The sequence below is a fragment of the Wolffia australiana genome, chromosome 9 (genome assembly GCF_029677425.1).
Source record: "Wolffia australiana isolate 7733 chromosome 9, ASM2967742v1".
Taxonomy (NCBI): Eukaryota; Viridiplantae; Streptophyta; class Magnoliopsida; order Alismatales; family Araceae; genus Wolffia; species Wolffia australiana.
Window position 1 is genome coordinate 17441415 of NC_135843.1, and position 18346 is coordinate 17459760.

Consider the following 18346-nt stretch of genomic DNA (forward strand, 5'->3'; position numbering starts at 1 on the left):
CTTATCCTTTTTGGTTTGTCTTCTGCTTCTTTTTTCTTTTCCTCCATCTCCTTCCTCCTCCGCTCTTCTCCTTCTTATTTCATATTCTTCTTCTCCTTCGTCTCATTCCCTATTCACCTTCTTTATTCTTATTCTTCTTATTATTCTCCTCCTACTTCCGTCTTCTCCTTCTTGGTTCATTACCTTGTTTTTCTTCTATTCCTCCATATCCTTCCTCCTTCTCCATATTTGTTCATCTACATATTCTACTCTGTCTCATTCCCCCTTCTCCATATTTGTTCATCTACATATTCTACTCTGTCTCATTCCCCCTTCTCCATATTTGTTTCTCTACATCTTCTACTCCGTCTCCATCTCCCTTCTCCATATTTGTTCCTCTACGTCTTCTACTCTGTCTCCTTCCCCCTTCTCATTAATTGTTCCTCTACTTCTTCTTCTCTGTCTCCTTCCTACTCCTTCTGTCTTCCCCTTCATTTGCTTTCTTCTTCTTCTCCTCCTCCTTCCATCTTCTCCTTCTTTCTTTTTCTTTTTCTTATTGTTATTATTTGTATATTATTAATCTTCTTCTTATTATTCAAATTCTTCTTCCTCTTCTTCTTCTTCTTATTCTTCTCCTCGGTCTCCTCCCTCCTCCTGGTCCTTACCTGATATTATTATTACTATGATTATTGTTCTTCTTCATATTAGTATTATTCTTTTTCCTCTTATTTGTATTATTCTTCTTTTACTTTTCCTTCTTCTCCTCAGTCTCCTTCCTACTCCTGCTCCTTACCTATTATTATTATTATTATTATTCTTATTATTCATATTCTTCTTCTTCCTGTTCTTATTTGTATTCTTTTTTTTTTTTTTTTCATCTTATCCTCCGTCTCCTTCATCCTCCGTGTTTGTTCATTGACCTTATTCTTTGCCTTTTCTTCTTCATTTGTCATCTTCTTCGTCTTTTTCTTTTTCTCCTCCTACTTCTTCATCTTTTTCTCCTCCTTCCCCTCTTTTCTCTTTCTCTTGTTCTTCTTCTCCTCCTTGTCATCTTTCTTTCCCTTTTATTCTTATTCCTCTTTTTCTCATCCTTCCCCTCTTTTCTCCTTGTCTTCTTATTCTTCTCCTCCTTGTCATCTTCCTTTCCCTTTTATTATTCTTCCTCTTTTTCTTCTCCATTTCCTCCTTATCTTGTCTCTTTCTTCTTTCTTCATCGTTCTCTTGGTTTTTGGTCTTCCTATTTTCATTCTTATTCTTCATAATCTCCTCCTTCCTCCATCTCCGCTTCTTTATTTTCTTTTCCTCTTTACCCTCCATCTATTCTTCTTATGCTCCTTCTCCTTCCTCTATCTCCACTTCTTTCTTTTCTCCTCCTTCTCCTCCTTATCCTTCCTCCATTTCCTTCACTTGTTCTTCTTATTAACATATTTTCCTTCCTATACTTCCTCCACCGACTCTTATTATCGGATCATCCTTCGTCGTTGTCTTTCTTTTTCCTCTTTTTCTTTTCCTCCTTCCTAGTCCTTCCTCTTCGTCTTCTTCTTCGACTCCTCCTTCCACTTTCTGATTCTTTCTCTTGTTCGTCTCGTTCCCCCTTTCCCCTCCCTTTTTCTTCTCATCCTTTTCCTTTTTGTATTACGATTCTTCTATTTATTCCCTTTCTTCTTCTTCTCCTCCTCATCCTCTTCTCTCCTCCTTTTTATTCTCCATCTTGTTATTCACCTCCTTTTTTTCCTCCCCCCTTCTCTTTCTTCTTTCTTCTTCTTCCTCTTGGTCTTCTGCTCTTTTTTATCCTCCCCCCTTCTCTTTCTTCTTTCTTATTGTTTCTATTCCTTCTCCATTTTTTCTTCTTCCATTTCTTATTCTTCTTCTACTGCTCTTCTCCTTCCTCTTCCTCATATCCTTAACCTCTTATTTTCTTATTATTCTTCTTCCTCGTTCTCTTATATTATCCTCTTCCTTCTCTTATTCTTTTTCTTCTTTATTACTCCTCTTCCTCCTATTTCCCTTCTCCTTCTTCTTCTATTTCCTTTTGTTTCTTCTTCTCCTTGTTTTTCTTATTCCTACTCTCCTCTTGTAATTTATCATTGTGTTGGTTATTTGTAGTCCTTAAAATATTATATTATAATGCATATATGTTCTGCTAGTAGGATTGAATTCATAGAAAGTATGCCCTTGAATATATAATGTTGATCACCTAGTTATGGTTATCAAAAGTATGACTCCATTTCAAAGTAGTGTCCTGCCCCAATCACAACTAGGGCAGAGACCCAAGGTCTTTAGGCTACCCATGTCGTAACATGTCGTGGTGCCCAGAGTCATCAACGATAAAACAAGGCAGTCTTCATATACCACCTCACACCTTTAAGTTCTGGGTACTATAAATGTCTCTTATGTTGCGAAAAGAACCCACATAATACGTAGAAAGAGATCAAGCAGCAAGATGCCATTAGCACTATTGCCTTTTGGAGATATTTCAAAGATATTTCAAAGCTAGTCTTTTTTCATAGTATGACTAGCTAAAGGGCATTATCAACAAGCAACAGCCAGAAATAATCCGTGCTACATATTTCCAACCTCATGGAGGGGCATTCCCAAGACATCCTTTAAAGGAGCCTAATCCTGACAAGGAAAACGACAACATTGCTTTTTTCATTTTCTTTACGGATCTCCCTTGGAACATCATTTGAATCCAAACATCAAGGAGCTGTGGTGCTATGCAACATAGGTGGACTTAGTACTCCCGAATGCAACAGTTATATGAAGCCATGGATTATCTAAATGCATGGCTGCACAAGGGTTGAGGAAGCTATGGGATAGTACCGACTGAGTGCCTGCCACTCCACACGCATGGATTGTAAAGAATGGTACTGGCCCTTTAGGCATCACCATTCATTGAGTGGATGAAAAGTGGGTGTATCAGGAATGAGTACTCACCATATGAGAGCTTTTTGGCAAGTACAATGGTAAACATACTGTATCTATCATTGTCCGGATCCTAGAAGAATTTGACCTATGACTCAAGGTTAACATTAAAAATATACTTTCCCTTTTATGTCAGACATACAATTTTAGATGTATCATATGTTTATGTATGTTTACACTATGACCTGATGACACCTCTTCAAATAAAAGGATGATAGCAATGGTTGCGAACAAGATAAAGCGGGTCAACCCAACGTTTAGTGCCAGACGACATGCACCATGTGCCATGCACATCTTCAACCTTGTCATTAATGCTTCAGTTAAAACCTTTGGCATTCCTTCTGCCCATGTTGTTGTTCATAAAAAAGGTAGCATTGGGATAATGGCTCATCCATTTAACAACAATGAGGATAACTTTCATGGAGAGATGTTATCAATGCTTGAGGAAACTATTAGAGCATCCCATTTATTATGTTTCAAAGATGTAGAGGAGAAGGTGTGGATGAGAGTGTGGGGATTTTGAAGCTCTGCGTAGGGGCGATATGAGTATTCTACAGTGTGTGAAGAGGACCCAAATGTTGAGGACAGTAAGATGGTCACATTGAGCTGTGCAACTCGTTTGAACATCACATGTGCAATGCTACCTACTTCTGTATAAAGCGTGAACTAGATGAAAGAATTTTATCATAATCTTGAGGAATTTTGTGTCTCTGCTCATCATGTTAGCTAGATAGATACTTCGGCCATATGTGATGTGATGTTCATCATTGAAATGTCTTGAGCAATATATCAAAGACGTGGTCCATAAAATCAAAGGGTTGAACCTTTAGCATAAGTATTTGCATGGAGAAGATAGTTCCAACATGGCCCTTCCATGCAAGTCAATGCAATGCCAGTTATCACAACATGCAAGACTCTTGTGGGAAAATGAAGAAATCATTAGAGCATTAATGGACCCATTCCATAATTGACCCATGCTCAGTAAGAGGTTCAAAGAGCCAGCAATAACCTATATATGATCTCTCTTGGCACTTGCCTCATCAATGCATAAAATGGCTCATCCTATTGAATTTAAAGACACCAAATGAAGACGATTGGACTCATGTGAAAATTCAAGCGTGCCACAACTTCTGCGCGGTCAGCCTTAGATAAGTTAAATTAATATCTCCTAGAAGTCATGTCTGATGAGGGAATGTGAAGATTAAGTTTTAAGGGTGTTTTTAGTTGCATGCTTTAATGTGTGTTTTGATGAATGTTCTAAGTGATGCATGCCTCAAAATGGGTTGTGATCAAAACACATTAGGCCCTCAGTCAAGTAGTTGAATGGTTGTATGTAAAGATAGAATAAGAGCCTTAGGTATATTAAAATGTTACTTAGTTTGACCATACACTCAACCAGTCTATTTATGTATTTAAGACTCATAATTTTATGACATGAAGATAAACATAATTTTTACCGCTGTTCAGGTATTTTGTGTAAATTTTTCTTCATTTGATTTGTTAAATAACTTGTTCAAAATCTAAATTACTACCTTCGAGTATTTAAGGCTAACTTTATGGATGATTTAATAAAAATACTTTACATGAAGATATTATTACCCAATTGTGATATAGTTATTTCAGAGTTATGGTAAACATTTCTCAAAGTTTAATATTATTTTAATTCTCAAGTCCTCGGAATAACAACTAGTTTTTGCTTTTAACTCTTGAAAGTTATTTTGAATTGATGGAAAAAATATAAATATAAAAAAATTGAAATTAAAATGATTATTATTTTATATTGCTTAATCATAATCAATGAATTTGATTGTTAGACTTTTGACAGATAACCATTATGCCCTTTTGGATTTCCATGACCATATATGCAGCTTTGAGCCCCAATTTCATACTCCCTTCTCTTTGCCCTTTGAAAATTGCAGTCCAAAAGTTAGAGAGATCTCTAAATTCTTGGAGCAATTTTCAAGCCATTTTTAAGCATTCTTTGAAGAGGTTATTTGTTTTTAACATCAACCAAAGTCCATAGAATTTGGAATCGTGGTTTGGTGCAAGGTATTTCAAGATTAAAAGAAAAAAAAGGATTTGTGATAAGTTTATAATTTTTAAAGTAATTTTTTAGTTTGAGATTTTGTTCAACATAGAAATTATTGCTAACATCCATAAAAACCAATGAAATTTGAATCGCATCATTTGGTTGAGTATGGAAAGAGTTACAACAGTTTAAAGTTGGAGACAAAGGAATCCAGCGATAAAGAAAGGATGTTGAAATATTGATCTCGTAAGATTTCTCGGATTTGTTTATGAATACTTTGTGCGAGATAACCATTGTACAAAGTTGTGTTACGAAATCGTTCCAGGTGGAATCATTGCATTTGGTGCAGGACTGAAATAGATAATGGAATTTTAAGCATCAAAGGTAAAAAAAAATTAAGACTTTATCCAAAGAAAATGTGGAGAAGAAGAGGACCGAAGAAAGAATGAGAACCAACAAGGAAGTATTACTGAAGGGAAGTCATAGTTATATTTATGAATCGTTATCTCTGAATTAATAAATTTTGACATAAAAGTTTTGTTGTTGAAATACCTAACATTGATCATTCTCTTGCATACTATTTTCAGTAGCCATCAATAATAATTTCTGTTGAAGAGAATAGATTATTCAGAAATATAGTTTTATTGCTAGATCTTTATGATCACTCAAGTTAAGGTTTTGGGGGCAATACAAATAAGGCTTTGGGGGCTAAGTTGTAGTTTAAGCAGCGTTATTCTGCGGAAGCCTTTGAGGGTTGAGGATGACAAAGATTCATCAACTTTTTCTTTTTTATTGGTATCCTTATTCAGCCCCATTTCCAAGTGATTTGCTTGGCGGGCATTCACACAAACTTGGTTAGGGCACATCATCACCTTGGGACAAATACCCCGAATAGCATTAACGATTAGCCTAAGATGTCTAAAAAAAATAACTTTGTCTCCCATTTCCCCTACCTCATTTCTTAAGTAAACAAATACTAGGCTAATTAAAATAAAAATATAATATAAATAGAGAATCTAATTTACCCCTCTCTTAAGTTATTCCTTGGCCACCTAAACTAACAGAATGTTTAGGCAACTATTTTGGTGGGTCATTGATGGATATTATGTGGCTGTCAAGCCAATCACACTACCATGTTTATTTAAGTTCATTGAATAAAATATTTGCATTCATTATTATTTTGTGTGATGTTTGTAATGAAGTCCACAAATATGTGCAATAACTTAGTGAATTATAATGAGAACATAATACAGTGATCACTAGTCTTTAAACAAATAATCCAAATATTCATATTCGCTGGATAGTCGAGACGGACATTGATTTGTTCGGATAGAATAGTACTAGCTGATCCTACTTATATGATAAGTATAGCTGATCTTGTAGCTATTGGTGTCATGACACTAAGCATAGATAATCGGTGCTCTTTGGATAAAGAGTTCATGCAATTGATTCTATACGAATCCCTAAATGGTATTATACCTAAATGTCAATCATGTTGATTCAAGTCACGGTTGTATAAGTGATCTACTGACCTGAGACACCAAGGACATCTAGTAACTAGACGACTACTTTTTGACTTTGACGTACAAGCCTCTAATCAAAGGATTCAAACCAGTAAAAGATCGGATGTAGTAAGAAGCTTACGAAGACGATTGTGTGGTCAAGATGGGATCATCCGCCCTCAGTATAAGAGGATATTGACTCGAAGAAGACGATGCAAAAACATCCCTGGCCAGGGTAGTAGGGATATTGGAGAAGGCATTCTCCAATGATCCCTGTTATGCATCAGTACTAATCGAATGATGGATTAGGGTTTGACGATAAACCATACCCTAAGTTGTTTGAGAGTCTCCCGCGGATGATGGATTATACATATACGGTAACAGATGATGATAAAGGTTCCATGAGAGAGCTTCCAGACTACTCGGTATCTTTTAGAGCACAAGGTGTAGCTTGGCACCCCACGGCCTGTATATATATCTTGATATATTAATTAAATAAGGATCAATTTAACCTATCGATCAGGTAAAAATTGTTCCTTATTTAATTAATATATATATTGATATCGTTAATTAATAAGGTTGGTCAATAAATGTTCTTGGGCCATTAAAGTTATTAACTAGAATAATACATGGGCCTAGAGGGTCACATGCACAAGGTCATAAGGGCAGTGGTGGATATATTTCACTTTGGAGGGTTTTTTGAAAAAAACCTTAAGTGAAATATAAAGAGGGAAGTAGTCACGTTTTAAGCACCCATGCAAGCCTGATTTGAGAGCCCGCCTTTCTCGACTCATCCAAGGAATAGTGTCTTCATGGTGAGGAGATCTTCTAGATTTTTAAGAATAGCTAAAGAAGAAGATGTGGAGATCCAAGCGCCGAGTGATCACATGGATAATTCTAGAGGCCTGACACATGAATGGCTTCAGAAAAATCTCGGAGCCGCAAAGTCGAGGGCAAAATGAGTTCCCCAAAAGATACGTACAATATGGTTTATTTTAAAGATCGATTGTGAATCGATCGACACACTTCCACGTCCATTGAACATGTTTTCCATGGACGAACCAAGGCACCGAACCGAACAGCCATCACATGACAAAAATCTTTTTTCTTGCCATAGTTACAAGAAAATTGATGTCTACATGTTGGTCAAGTGCTCCAATGGAACAAAGGTTCTCTCTAGGGCTTGTCATCCTCCAATAGAAGAGAGGGCTTAGTGCCAATAAGCATTTAAACACTCGTCATTGTGAAGTGTTGATGACATGTGGACAATAGTTATTGGTACAATGACGTTGACCTAGATTCTGATGGCCGTGATAGTAAGGATGGGGTCATTGCATCACGTCAAGGTTTGAATCCCTAACTGCCCAGTCATGTATTCAAATTTAAAAATAACCATCATTTTTAAATCATCTTTGGCGATGCCCAAATCAGTATAAACCTCTGATGGAATCATTTTGGACTCATTGAGATAATAACAGCTATGTTGGAGGGCATTTTACTTGGCCCAAAGATAACAAACAAAGCTTTTATTATGCAAAAAAAATTAGTCAAAATTCATGAGTATGATAACATTTTCTAGTTCTAGAATTTCATCTTTCACATAATACTACAGCTTTAATGGTTTTCCATAACTAATCAAGATTAAGTCGAATACATTCACTTTATTATTAACAATGATTGGTTTTCAATATATACTCACAAGTGGACTTAATTCATTTGGTCGAAAATAAAAACTATGTTTATAAAAAATATTAAAGGATGTAATAACAATTTTGCTTGACACTTAACCACTGTGGTTTGTCATAAATAGTTAAGCTTATATATAACCCATTCCCTTTATCATTACCAGCATTTATTTTTTATATATACTTAAGAGTTGACTTAATCTGTTTAGAATTAAATATTATTGGTTTGTAGTAAATAATGGAGTATAGAATGACATCTTTCACTTTATACTTGACCATTATTGGTTTTTTCATCAATAATAAAGGTTTTGTCTAATCCATTTACTTTGTAAAAAAAAAAAACTAGTTTTCAATATATGTGACAGAATGGACTTAATCCATTCACTCAGATAATTAAACATTACATATTTATAATAAATAATGTAGCATATGACGGAATTGTGCAAGATTTTAGTCTCCATGGGGGGTCAAAATTGATTTCCAACTAGTGTATTGTTAAACACACCAAATGGAAACTATTTAAACATTAAAACAGTATCAGAAACTGCACAATTTCTTCTAATCATGAGATATTGGTGGTCTGATATTTGATATCAAATGGGCGAATCCCATTGACAACCCGCCAGAAGTATAATTTAAAAATAAGTGTCCCAAATTATAAAATAAATTTAAAAATAAAATTTAATAATAGTAACCTCATTGTAGTAAATATGTCTCTGGTGATATCAAAGAGAATCAGATTAGTTATAAATATTTTCCTGTCCCCTTGGAAGACAGAACAATTTTTTTAAAAAAATAATGATTAAAAGTCTAGCATTGCATAATAAAAATGTCGCGCAAATGATAAGTATACAGTTACTATATCATTTTTTTCCACTGAGCATCAGTAAACAATAAAACATATGGACATCCGCATAAGAAAAGTATTTCCCAAATAATCATTAAAAAAGGGGCTAGAAAAGTTGATACTTATAGATGAAATTTGGACAACAATTTTAGGATGATATAAATACTTTTATAAATATATAACTATGGTCATCCTAAGTAAGTGGCCAAGAAATGAAGATATTTAATAGAGATAATGTAGCTACATCCTCTGAATGATAATCGTGGAGCATATTGAATGGGATAGATTTTCAAACAGATATGAACCATTTTATCATTTTGACACTATGTTTGCCTACCCTTTTTACGTGAAAGCTTTTATCTGAATATTGAAAAATAAGTAATTGAGATTCATGTAATGCATGACACTGATTCTAATTCAATTGCAAAAACATTATGGAACCCAGATACGCAGGTCCGATGCTATGGATATGCATTTCATGTTTGTAATTATGTATTAATAATCCCATTTCAAGACTAGTAACTTATGTAATAATATAAATTGATTAAAATTTATTATAAATATGTAATTAATATGATTAGTAAATTCATTTTGCAATGAATGAATTATTTCATATTTGAACTCTGAATTGAATAACTTATTGTTCCATTAATTAACTTGTAATAGCAAGAGTTATTCATTCTCGAGCTGCCAATGTCAAACAAGTTTTGTGAATTAAATCTCGTCGAGTTAAGAAATGTAGGCATTGATTTAAAGAGTGATAAAAAATAAAAATACAATAAAAAGTATAAGCATAAAAACTTCAAGTTTATGTTTCATATCAGAAGGCTGAGGACGTCTGCCTTAGCCTGAATGTGGCCCATCATCTTGCCATCATTCATTTGTGCACACATTGGTTTTGTTAATTTACTGAATATTGATGGTCCTCAATCAAAGTTCTGTTTGATATTTTGATTAAGTTCTAGTAATAACATATTAATGTTTTTATAACCAGCCTTATGACTATGGCCATGTTGAGAAACTTATAACTAGGATAACTGTAACAATTAATGATTATAAATTACCTATTAACACTCCTAGGAACAAGCTTAATGCATTGTCCATAATTTATGTTAATATCATTATAAATAAATTTATTCTCATTATTACCCTCGGAGGAAATAGCCGTTACATTGAGAATGCAAGGATATTTCGGGATAAGCACAATTATTCAAACTGGAGAATACATGAGAAAGGAAACTGAAAGGTCTGATTGAGATGTAGAGCTCGGTGGACGATTGAAAGTTTTGGGTGGTGAAAAACATGAAATGAAGTGCTGCTGCAACGAAACCTTGGATCTGCTGAAATAAAAGAAAACCCAACCTATTCCCTTAGGCTGAGAAGAAGGCATGTGTTCCATCAAGTCCTGGGATCGAGCGCTCCCAGTAAGAACTGGGTGGGTTATCTCATTTGGTCATTCTTTGTGGTTTTGTTGCTGTTTTATTGCAGGGAACACTGAGCAATCCAAAACCGGTGTGCAAGAGTGTCAGCAAAAACCAATTGACGACATCCTCCCAAGAATAAGGTAAGTGAGTATTGTGAACTTGATCAAAAGAGACAGATCTAAACCTAACTAATCTGAAATTGATTTTTATCCTACATTGATCAAATATTGAGAAGACTGTCAGAAATTACAATCTCGGCGTAGTAAGTTTTGACGTGAGATTATCTATTATTGATCATTGAGATTAGATATAAAACCACTAGAGAATAACGATTAGCTGCCAACTAAAACCCTGAGTCAGCTAATCTGAGGACAAATCAACTAATTATATTTTGATCATATACGACCTTCATTCGATTTTTCTTTACCTGAATTAACAGTCGATTGATAAGGCTCATTTGATTATTGAACAGTTATCAGTAAATTGCAATATTTAAGCTCATCATGAAAATTACTCATTATTTGAAGTGATTCAAGAAGTGAAACTGTAAGATTGATTGTTTGCTACTTTAGTTAGCGTGACTTAAATTTGAGAACCAGATCTTAAACTGACATCCATGATCAAAACAAAAAGTTTGATTGAAGCAACTTAAACCAGTAATCATCATTCAAATTGAACGTGTGCATATACGAAATACCAGTCGAAAGCCCATTACTATTTTGAACTCTGAAGTTGAAAGTTAATCAATGGTGATCTACCTTTATAGTGTTGTTAACGGAGCTATATAGATCACTCTATTTTCATGGTGGAAGTAGACTCACAGTGTAGGTAAACCAGCATCAGAAGAACTAACCATTTGGAGGAGAAAGAAGCACAAGGAAGCTGCACCAGTCTCTTCGGGTTCGTATTCTAGGTTCTTGACAACATCATTAGTAGAGTTGTGTGGATTTGCAAGAAGGGTAAGGCTAATCACAAATTGTGCCTCTCTGAGTGAGTTTGCTGTTCGAATATCCTCATTTTGTCTAATCCCCTGAAAGAAACATTCCTGCCTATCATCATCTATTAACTACCAGCATCATGTTTGAATATATATTAAGTGGAATATTTTTTTCATAATTAATTTCCAGCATCACGTTTGAATACCACTACATTCAACTATCTTTATTTGATTGTTCACCAGCATCATATCTGAATACTGTTAAAATTGAATCCTTTTTCTTGATCGAGTACAAGATTTACTCGTGATTACACTTGTCTAATTGTGTGCAAGTCTCTTCTTGACTATATGTATCATTGACTGTCTATATCAGGCTGTATGCAAGAACGTCAGAACATCATAGCGCAATCATCATTTACCAGGTATATTTTGTGAAATTTTAATATACAGACAGGTGCATCTTAAGGTGCAGAATTGTTGAACTAATTACGAGGACCTGGGTGGTTAGACCTAGAAGGAGTTGAAGGGACTATTGAACTTGCGGAGGCTAAGGGGTCCCGAGGATGCTCGCCAGTTCAATTCTTAGATAGGTGATATCCGTGTATCCCTATTGCCAAAATGTTTTAGCTTGGGGGTTAAAGAACTTGGTTAGGGATTGATTATCAATTCCGGCTGCATATTCCAGGAAAGGAGTAAGGGAATAACCCTAACCTATATAAAAATATCGGTTGTCATCCTCCACCTCACCTAAAGTCTAAGTAGTGTCTAAAATATTTATAATGTCACTATCGAGTAAAGTAAAAAAAATTAGATTATAATAAGGATAACCTAATTTACCCCTCCCCTCTTAGGTTATCTCTAGCTATCTAAATCAACATTTACAACTTCATGTTTAACCAAACTTATGCCAGCATGAGATAAGGATGGAGATCATATATGAGCCCATATCTTCAATGTTGTCGAAACATGATGTTTTCCAATTTTGAAGAATCTATCGGTAGATCCTTACATGCGGCGACCATCATCCCCTATATTTATTTAAATTATGAGTGTGATGTGTGGCACGTTATCCATTCATTTGGTTGCATCGACATAATGGTAGATGCAATATTAGTAAAGTTTGATACCTTAAGGCTATATCAGACAGTCATTTCAATGATGGGGCCAAAAACATGTCTCTTGCTCTGGATGAATTTTTTATAAAAGACTATAATTAAATTTTCTCAAAAAAACCATTTGAACTAAAGCATGGTGTAGAATAACTATTACACTATAGAATTGTCAAAAGCTTAAGAGCTCCTTAGGATCACCCATTCTCCTATTCTGATGTAATAGACTTTTATTGTCACTATGTTTTATCAATTTTGTAAATGAATCATAAAAACTAAAAATTGAAACTTTATCTCATGTGATTTTTTTATTACGATCTAATTCACACTCCTTTCTTTATCTCCTTTCTTTATTCTTTCTCACTATCCTACTAGATTAGTTTCTTCTTTATGGATTACACGACCATTATATTTATGATTAGTGATACTAGAAATAATTTATTACATCTTCATTACCCATAAATTTGTACTTTTCAAAAAATATTAGTTTAAATATTATTATACTGTTTTCGTGCTGATGACCTGAGTTTCTACATTTGGTATTGTTCCAGGAAACCAATAGGTCAAAAACAGTTGCAAAGTCTATATCATATTAGAGATCACAAATACATCAAATTTAAAAAATAAAGTGGTTAATTCAGAGGGAAAAGCAATAAAGTGGTTGCTGAGTTTTTATCCATGCAATTCAGTTTTATGGAGAGTTGTGCCTGTTAATCCAAGTGAAAAATATTTAAACAGATAGCATTGACATTAATTTGATCACTAACAGTAATAAAAATAACAGATGATTGATACATAAAATTTCGATCTTTCTATTTAATACCATTTAATATAATTAAAAATTATTCCGGTTGAAAGTATAGAAAGGTGGAAAAATAATTAATAGATGATGCTGAATAGATGATGGACCTTTCTCAGGCCTTGAAATTATGAAGATGTGAATCCTAGCAGATACTTAATTTTTGGAGATTTATCTCTTATTACCATTAATCTAAACCTCTTTTGTTTCAAAAGGAGGGCATGAATTTCTCATCACCAAGGAGTGGACAACATGCACAAAAACATTTACTCATTTTTTGGGTTTTTTCTGCAATCCATGTTTGAAATCCGACATGCACAAAGGAAAACAATTAAATAAAAATATGTCTATACAAATAGAAAGTATGTTGATAATGGAATCCACAACCAAATGATCCCGAACTATCTCGTCACGCCCCACAGTGGTTGGGTCTTAAGATACATCCTCACAGTCCTCAGTATGTCAAATCTCCTTGTTGCCTTCTCAAAATGGCATTGCTAGCTATTCTCACCATTCTAAGCACTTGGAGATGAGATAGTGCACAAGGAGAAGAGAAGAATGAAGGGCACTCCATGAAACTTGTTTAGATGTATTCTCTCTAGGAGCCTTCCTCCTCTTGTACTATTCATGAAAACTCATGTAATTCCTTTGACGTGTCATAAATCCTATTTGACTGGCCCTCTAGCCCCATGTACCAGTGTACTCAATAACTCTATAATCTTGATATCGATTTACTGAATGGCTTTAGTCTTTGAGTGTATCCGAAATACAGAATTATTAACCCAATCAATACATTTAGATCCTAGAAGGTAGAAAGGAGTTTTAATGAAAGCCTACTATCATTATTTACCAGGTAACCATGATCCTTCATGCCTAGGACACTATATAAAAACAATATACTATGGTTAGAAATCAAACTAGATTTGGTCATTCTCGTAAGGGCTGATGTAGCAACAAACCATGGGAAACTGCTTTGACATTTCCCCTACCTACTCCTATGATTTAACCATCTCCTTCAATATCGAGGGCAAATTATCCCATATTGACCACCCAATTGTGCTCATGTACTCGTTATGGCATCTGAGAAAAGTATATTAAGAATGGTGTGATCAAGGATTAAAATGTGCAAACTAACATTGAAATATCATTCATATTGAATAAAGAAACTATATATACATGATTATGATGGGTTAAATTCACCAAATTGGAAATTGCTGTCATTTTGAAATTTCAAGAATTGTTAAATTTTTCTACATATTTTTGAAATTAAAATCAATTAATAATTAATTTTAAAAGTTAGATAATAGTTGTTTACTTAATAAAGGTGTTTTTTTCATTTTTATTCATTTGATTAAATTTTATAGAATTTTATGATGATTGATTCACGCAAAAATTAATGTGACGAGTAATAATTTACATCATTTAAATTTGTACTGCTTTATGGGTGTAACTTCATTTATCTGGGTATAATTTCATCCTGCCACATGTTTTTTTGTAATTGGAAATTTTTCATCCAATGGTTGAGTGTTCCAATTGGCTGAAAGTAAAACATTATGGCATCACAACTCATGATGACATAATGGTCCAATCATCTCATTTTTTTTAATTGCACACAAACGCATGGTGTGACAAAACTATTAAAACTTAATACAAGAAAGGTCATCTGCATAAGACTGATTAAACACTTTGAACATCAAATGTATCTCAATAAAATGTGCTTGTGTTTCTGTGGGATTGAATTAGCTAAAGTGAGATAAGAATTTGTTGAGTGAGGATGATAATTTGTAATTCCTCTATCAAACACATCACTTAATCCATTCGAAACAAAGTTACTTTGCAACACTAAATGAGCTCCATAAAGGTATTAATTTTTTTTTGAAAGATTTTCCATTATTTAACGTATGTACATGCAGCACAATGTTTGTGAGTGCAAGTAGCTAAATAGATATCGAGATCTTACAATTGGGACGACACACGATGATTAAAATTTAAAACTTAATGTCCTTAAGTTTATACCACTTCACTCACAAGACACAAAAAAGATGAAAATTAGGGGCCCAATTAGCATACATGTTTTTAAAAAATGAGCAAATTTGTAGAAAACAGAAAAAAGAGATCCAATGCTTCCATTGCTTCAAATTTTGTGGGAGGTCTTCTTGTGCATCCATATGGTTGGATTTATTTTTTCTTAAAAAAAAGCTATAAAGCTCACTCCAATCTAGTTGCTATGAAAGCGATGTCTAACTATATGGGTAAAACTTTTCACACATGGTCAACATGGACATTCCCTTAGAGAGTTTTATGGATTGAAATCATGGGAATTCACGCTCCCCTCAAGTTTTGTCATCCTTTTTTCTCCTTTCACAAATAAAAATATATGAAATTAAATAAAAAATTCAAACCCTGTCTTATCTCGTTTCATCTCGCAATATATATGTGGCTTTTGTACAAATTTGGGGATATTTAAATTTAAAAATCAAATAAAAATATAGAAAGTTATGAAAATCAAACTTCTTATTTATATATATAAATTAATATCTTCAAATTTCCCTACTAATTTGAGATACTAAACATATAAAAAATATTTTTTATTGTTATATTTTAATTATTATCTTTAATTAAAATTCAATGTTTTTTTTATAACTGCCATAGTTTGAAGTGGCGTATTTCTTATACTATTTTTATATGATTTGAAAAGTATTATTGCATAAGTCTAGAAATTAATGACATGATTAATTTTCATTAATGACAGCATTTTTAGGCACATGAAATAACTTCTTTGTCATTGTGCAAACATAAATATCCTTAAAGTGTCTTCCATTTCCCATATCAAAGTACCACTTGGAAAACAATGACTCAAATGCACCTGTTTCACTGTTAGATATATAATCATCTAGGGATGTATACAAATTAATCTAGCAGATTATTCCAAAATAAGACACATTGTCTATAAAATGTCAACTTAAAAATTATCATTGGATTAACTATTCTCAGCATATGAGCAGATGTAGATGGGGATATTATCCGCAACCATTCTCACGTCCTTCATGTAAAAAAACGTACAATACATGTTTAAACATAACTTATCATCTTATTATGATCTGTGCATCATTCATCTATCATTGCATAGGTTATTTTAATTTTTTATAAATATCCCACATAAAAAATAATTAACACAGTATTTTTAATGAACTTGAACGAGACATAACAGTGTTGTTTTCTTGCCTATAAGATAATTCCATCAATATTTCAATCGTTTGGACAACCTTGAGGTAGCTCTGAATAACTTTGTTTAATGATTTAGCACTAAATTCTTCTTTGGGAAGTACATGTGTGTAAAGTTTAAAAAGATAATATAACCTTAAAATTTTTCTCAGTAACCCTTTATGGATTTTTTTATTTCAACCCCAAAAATTAGAGAAATGGGATTTTTTGAATCATTGCATGTCCGATGGTCACATCATCAATGATTATCATGGACTTCCTCAGATCAAAGATACAAATTTTGCATTTAAGCTAGACTTGAAGGCATCCAAAGACTTGAAAAGTGTGCCCATCAGATTGAACATGAACCAAATTATAATGCCCAAGGTGATGCTATTTTGGCAAAGGATCATCACGACAAAATATTAAAAAGGTATAGCCAATATTGTTATCCCCTGAAATATAATTCCACAAGGTGAGGACACGTGAAATGACGTGCTAATTTGTGGAAGCCCATTGAAAGTTAATAATAAATGAATTATTCATTGTTCCATAATTTAAATAATCTGTGAAGTAAATTTTATAAGATGCAATTAAAAATAAATAATTAGTTCACATTTAATCATGTAAATAAATATTTCGTCCAATAAAAGTCGGTATTCCTTTCTTAGAAAATATACTATGAGTATAATTTTATAAAGATATAAAAGTAGGAACCGATATATTGTTGTCGGTATGGTGTACGTCTAAAAGTGCTAACATGAACTAATCTATACTACCTTCCCTTTATTATTTCTACCCTAATATCATCATCCCCCAATTTTACAATTTTTTGCAGTAATTCCATTTTCTATTCATCTTATATTTTTTACTATTCATTTATGACGTCTCCACAGGTGTAGGTCAGCTGGGCATTCATACTCAACTAAAATTTATACATATAAAGTTTAAATATTAATTTTTTTGGTTTTTTTCCATAATTTTAAGTGTCCAAGTAGTCTATATGATGCCAATTAATCACAATGTAAGAGAATGATATGATCTCTGCCATACAATACACTGAAAGGGACTATGTTTATTAATGTGTGATGAGGTAGATTATCATTATATCCAGAAATACAAACCACTTCTACAATATTTTAGATATTCTGATACAAAAAAATTACATTTATGTTCACAGCTGATTTCACCACTTCTGTCTGGTTATTTGTTTTTTGGATCGAATTAAGAGTTCAAGTTCATTTTTCTACCTTGACATTTATACTTCTTGCCAAAAATCAAGTGAAAACACATCTAATGTTAGAAGTTGTCGATCTGGGTAGAGTCATATGATTTCCTTGTGAAGTATAACTTAAATATTTATAGCTGACAGGTTGAATTTTAGTTCAATGCAATGCCAATGCCAACTCAGTCAATTGGTAAGATAATATCATTATACTTTTGAGCTAAAAGATTCTTTATATGTATCATTCACAGCTGATTTTTTAATATATTTACCAAGATATTTATCTTTTGTTGTTATTGAATATTTCCTTCAATATTATATAATTAAAACATTTCTGGTCTATTTGTGCCATCCAACAGTTTGTTAGTAACATGATCATTCATTTTAACTATCCATGAATTGTGTGAACTATCCAATGATTGTGTTAGTTTTTTTTCTACCTTTGTGGAAAGATATAATTAATTTACAATAGAAAGAAAACTTAACTGAAAATTTAAATTTATGTCACATTGATTGATTCAAAAATAATTATGTGATTCACCAGTTGGCAATATTTTGGTTTGAGAAACAATCGCTGTTCATTTAAAAATATTTCACTTAAGACTAGTGTATTCTTTCCTCTAGATGCTCCATAACAGTGATCTCTCTCTAACTACCCCAAAAGAGAATTTAGTTTCACGA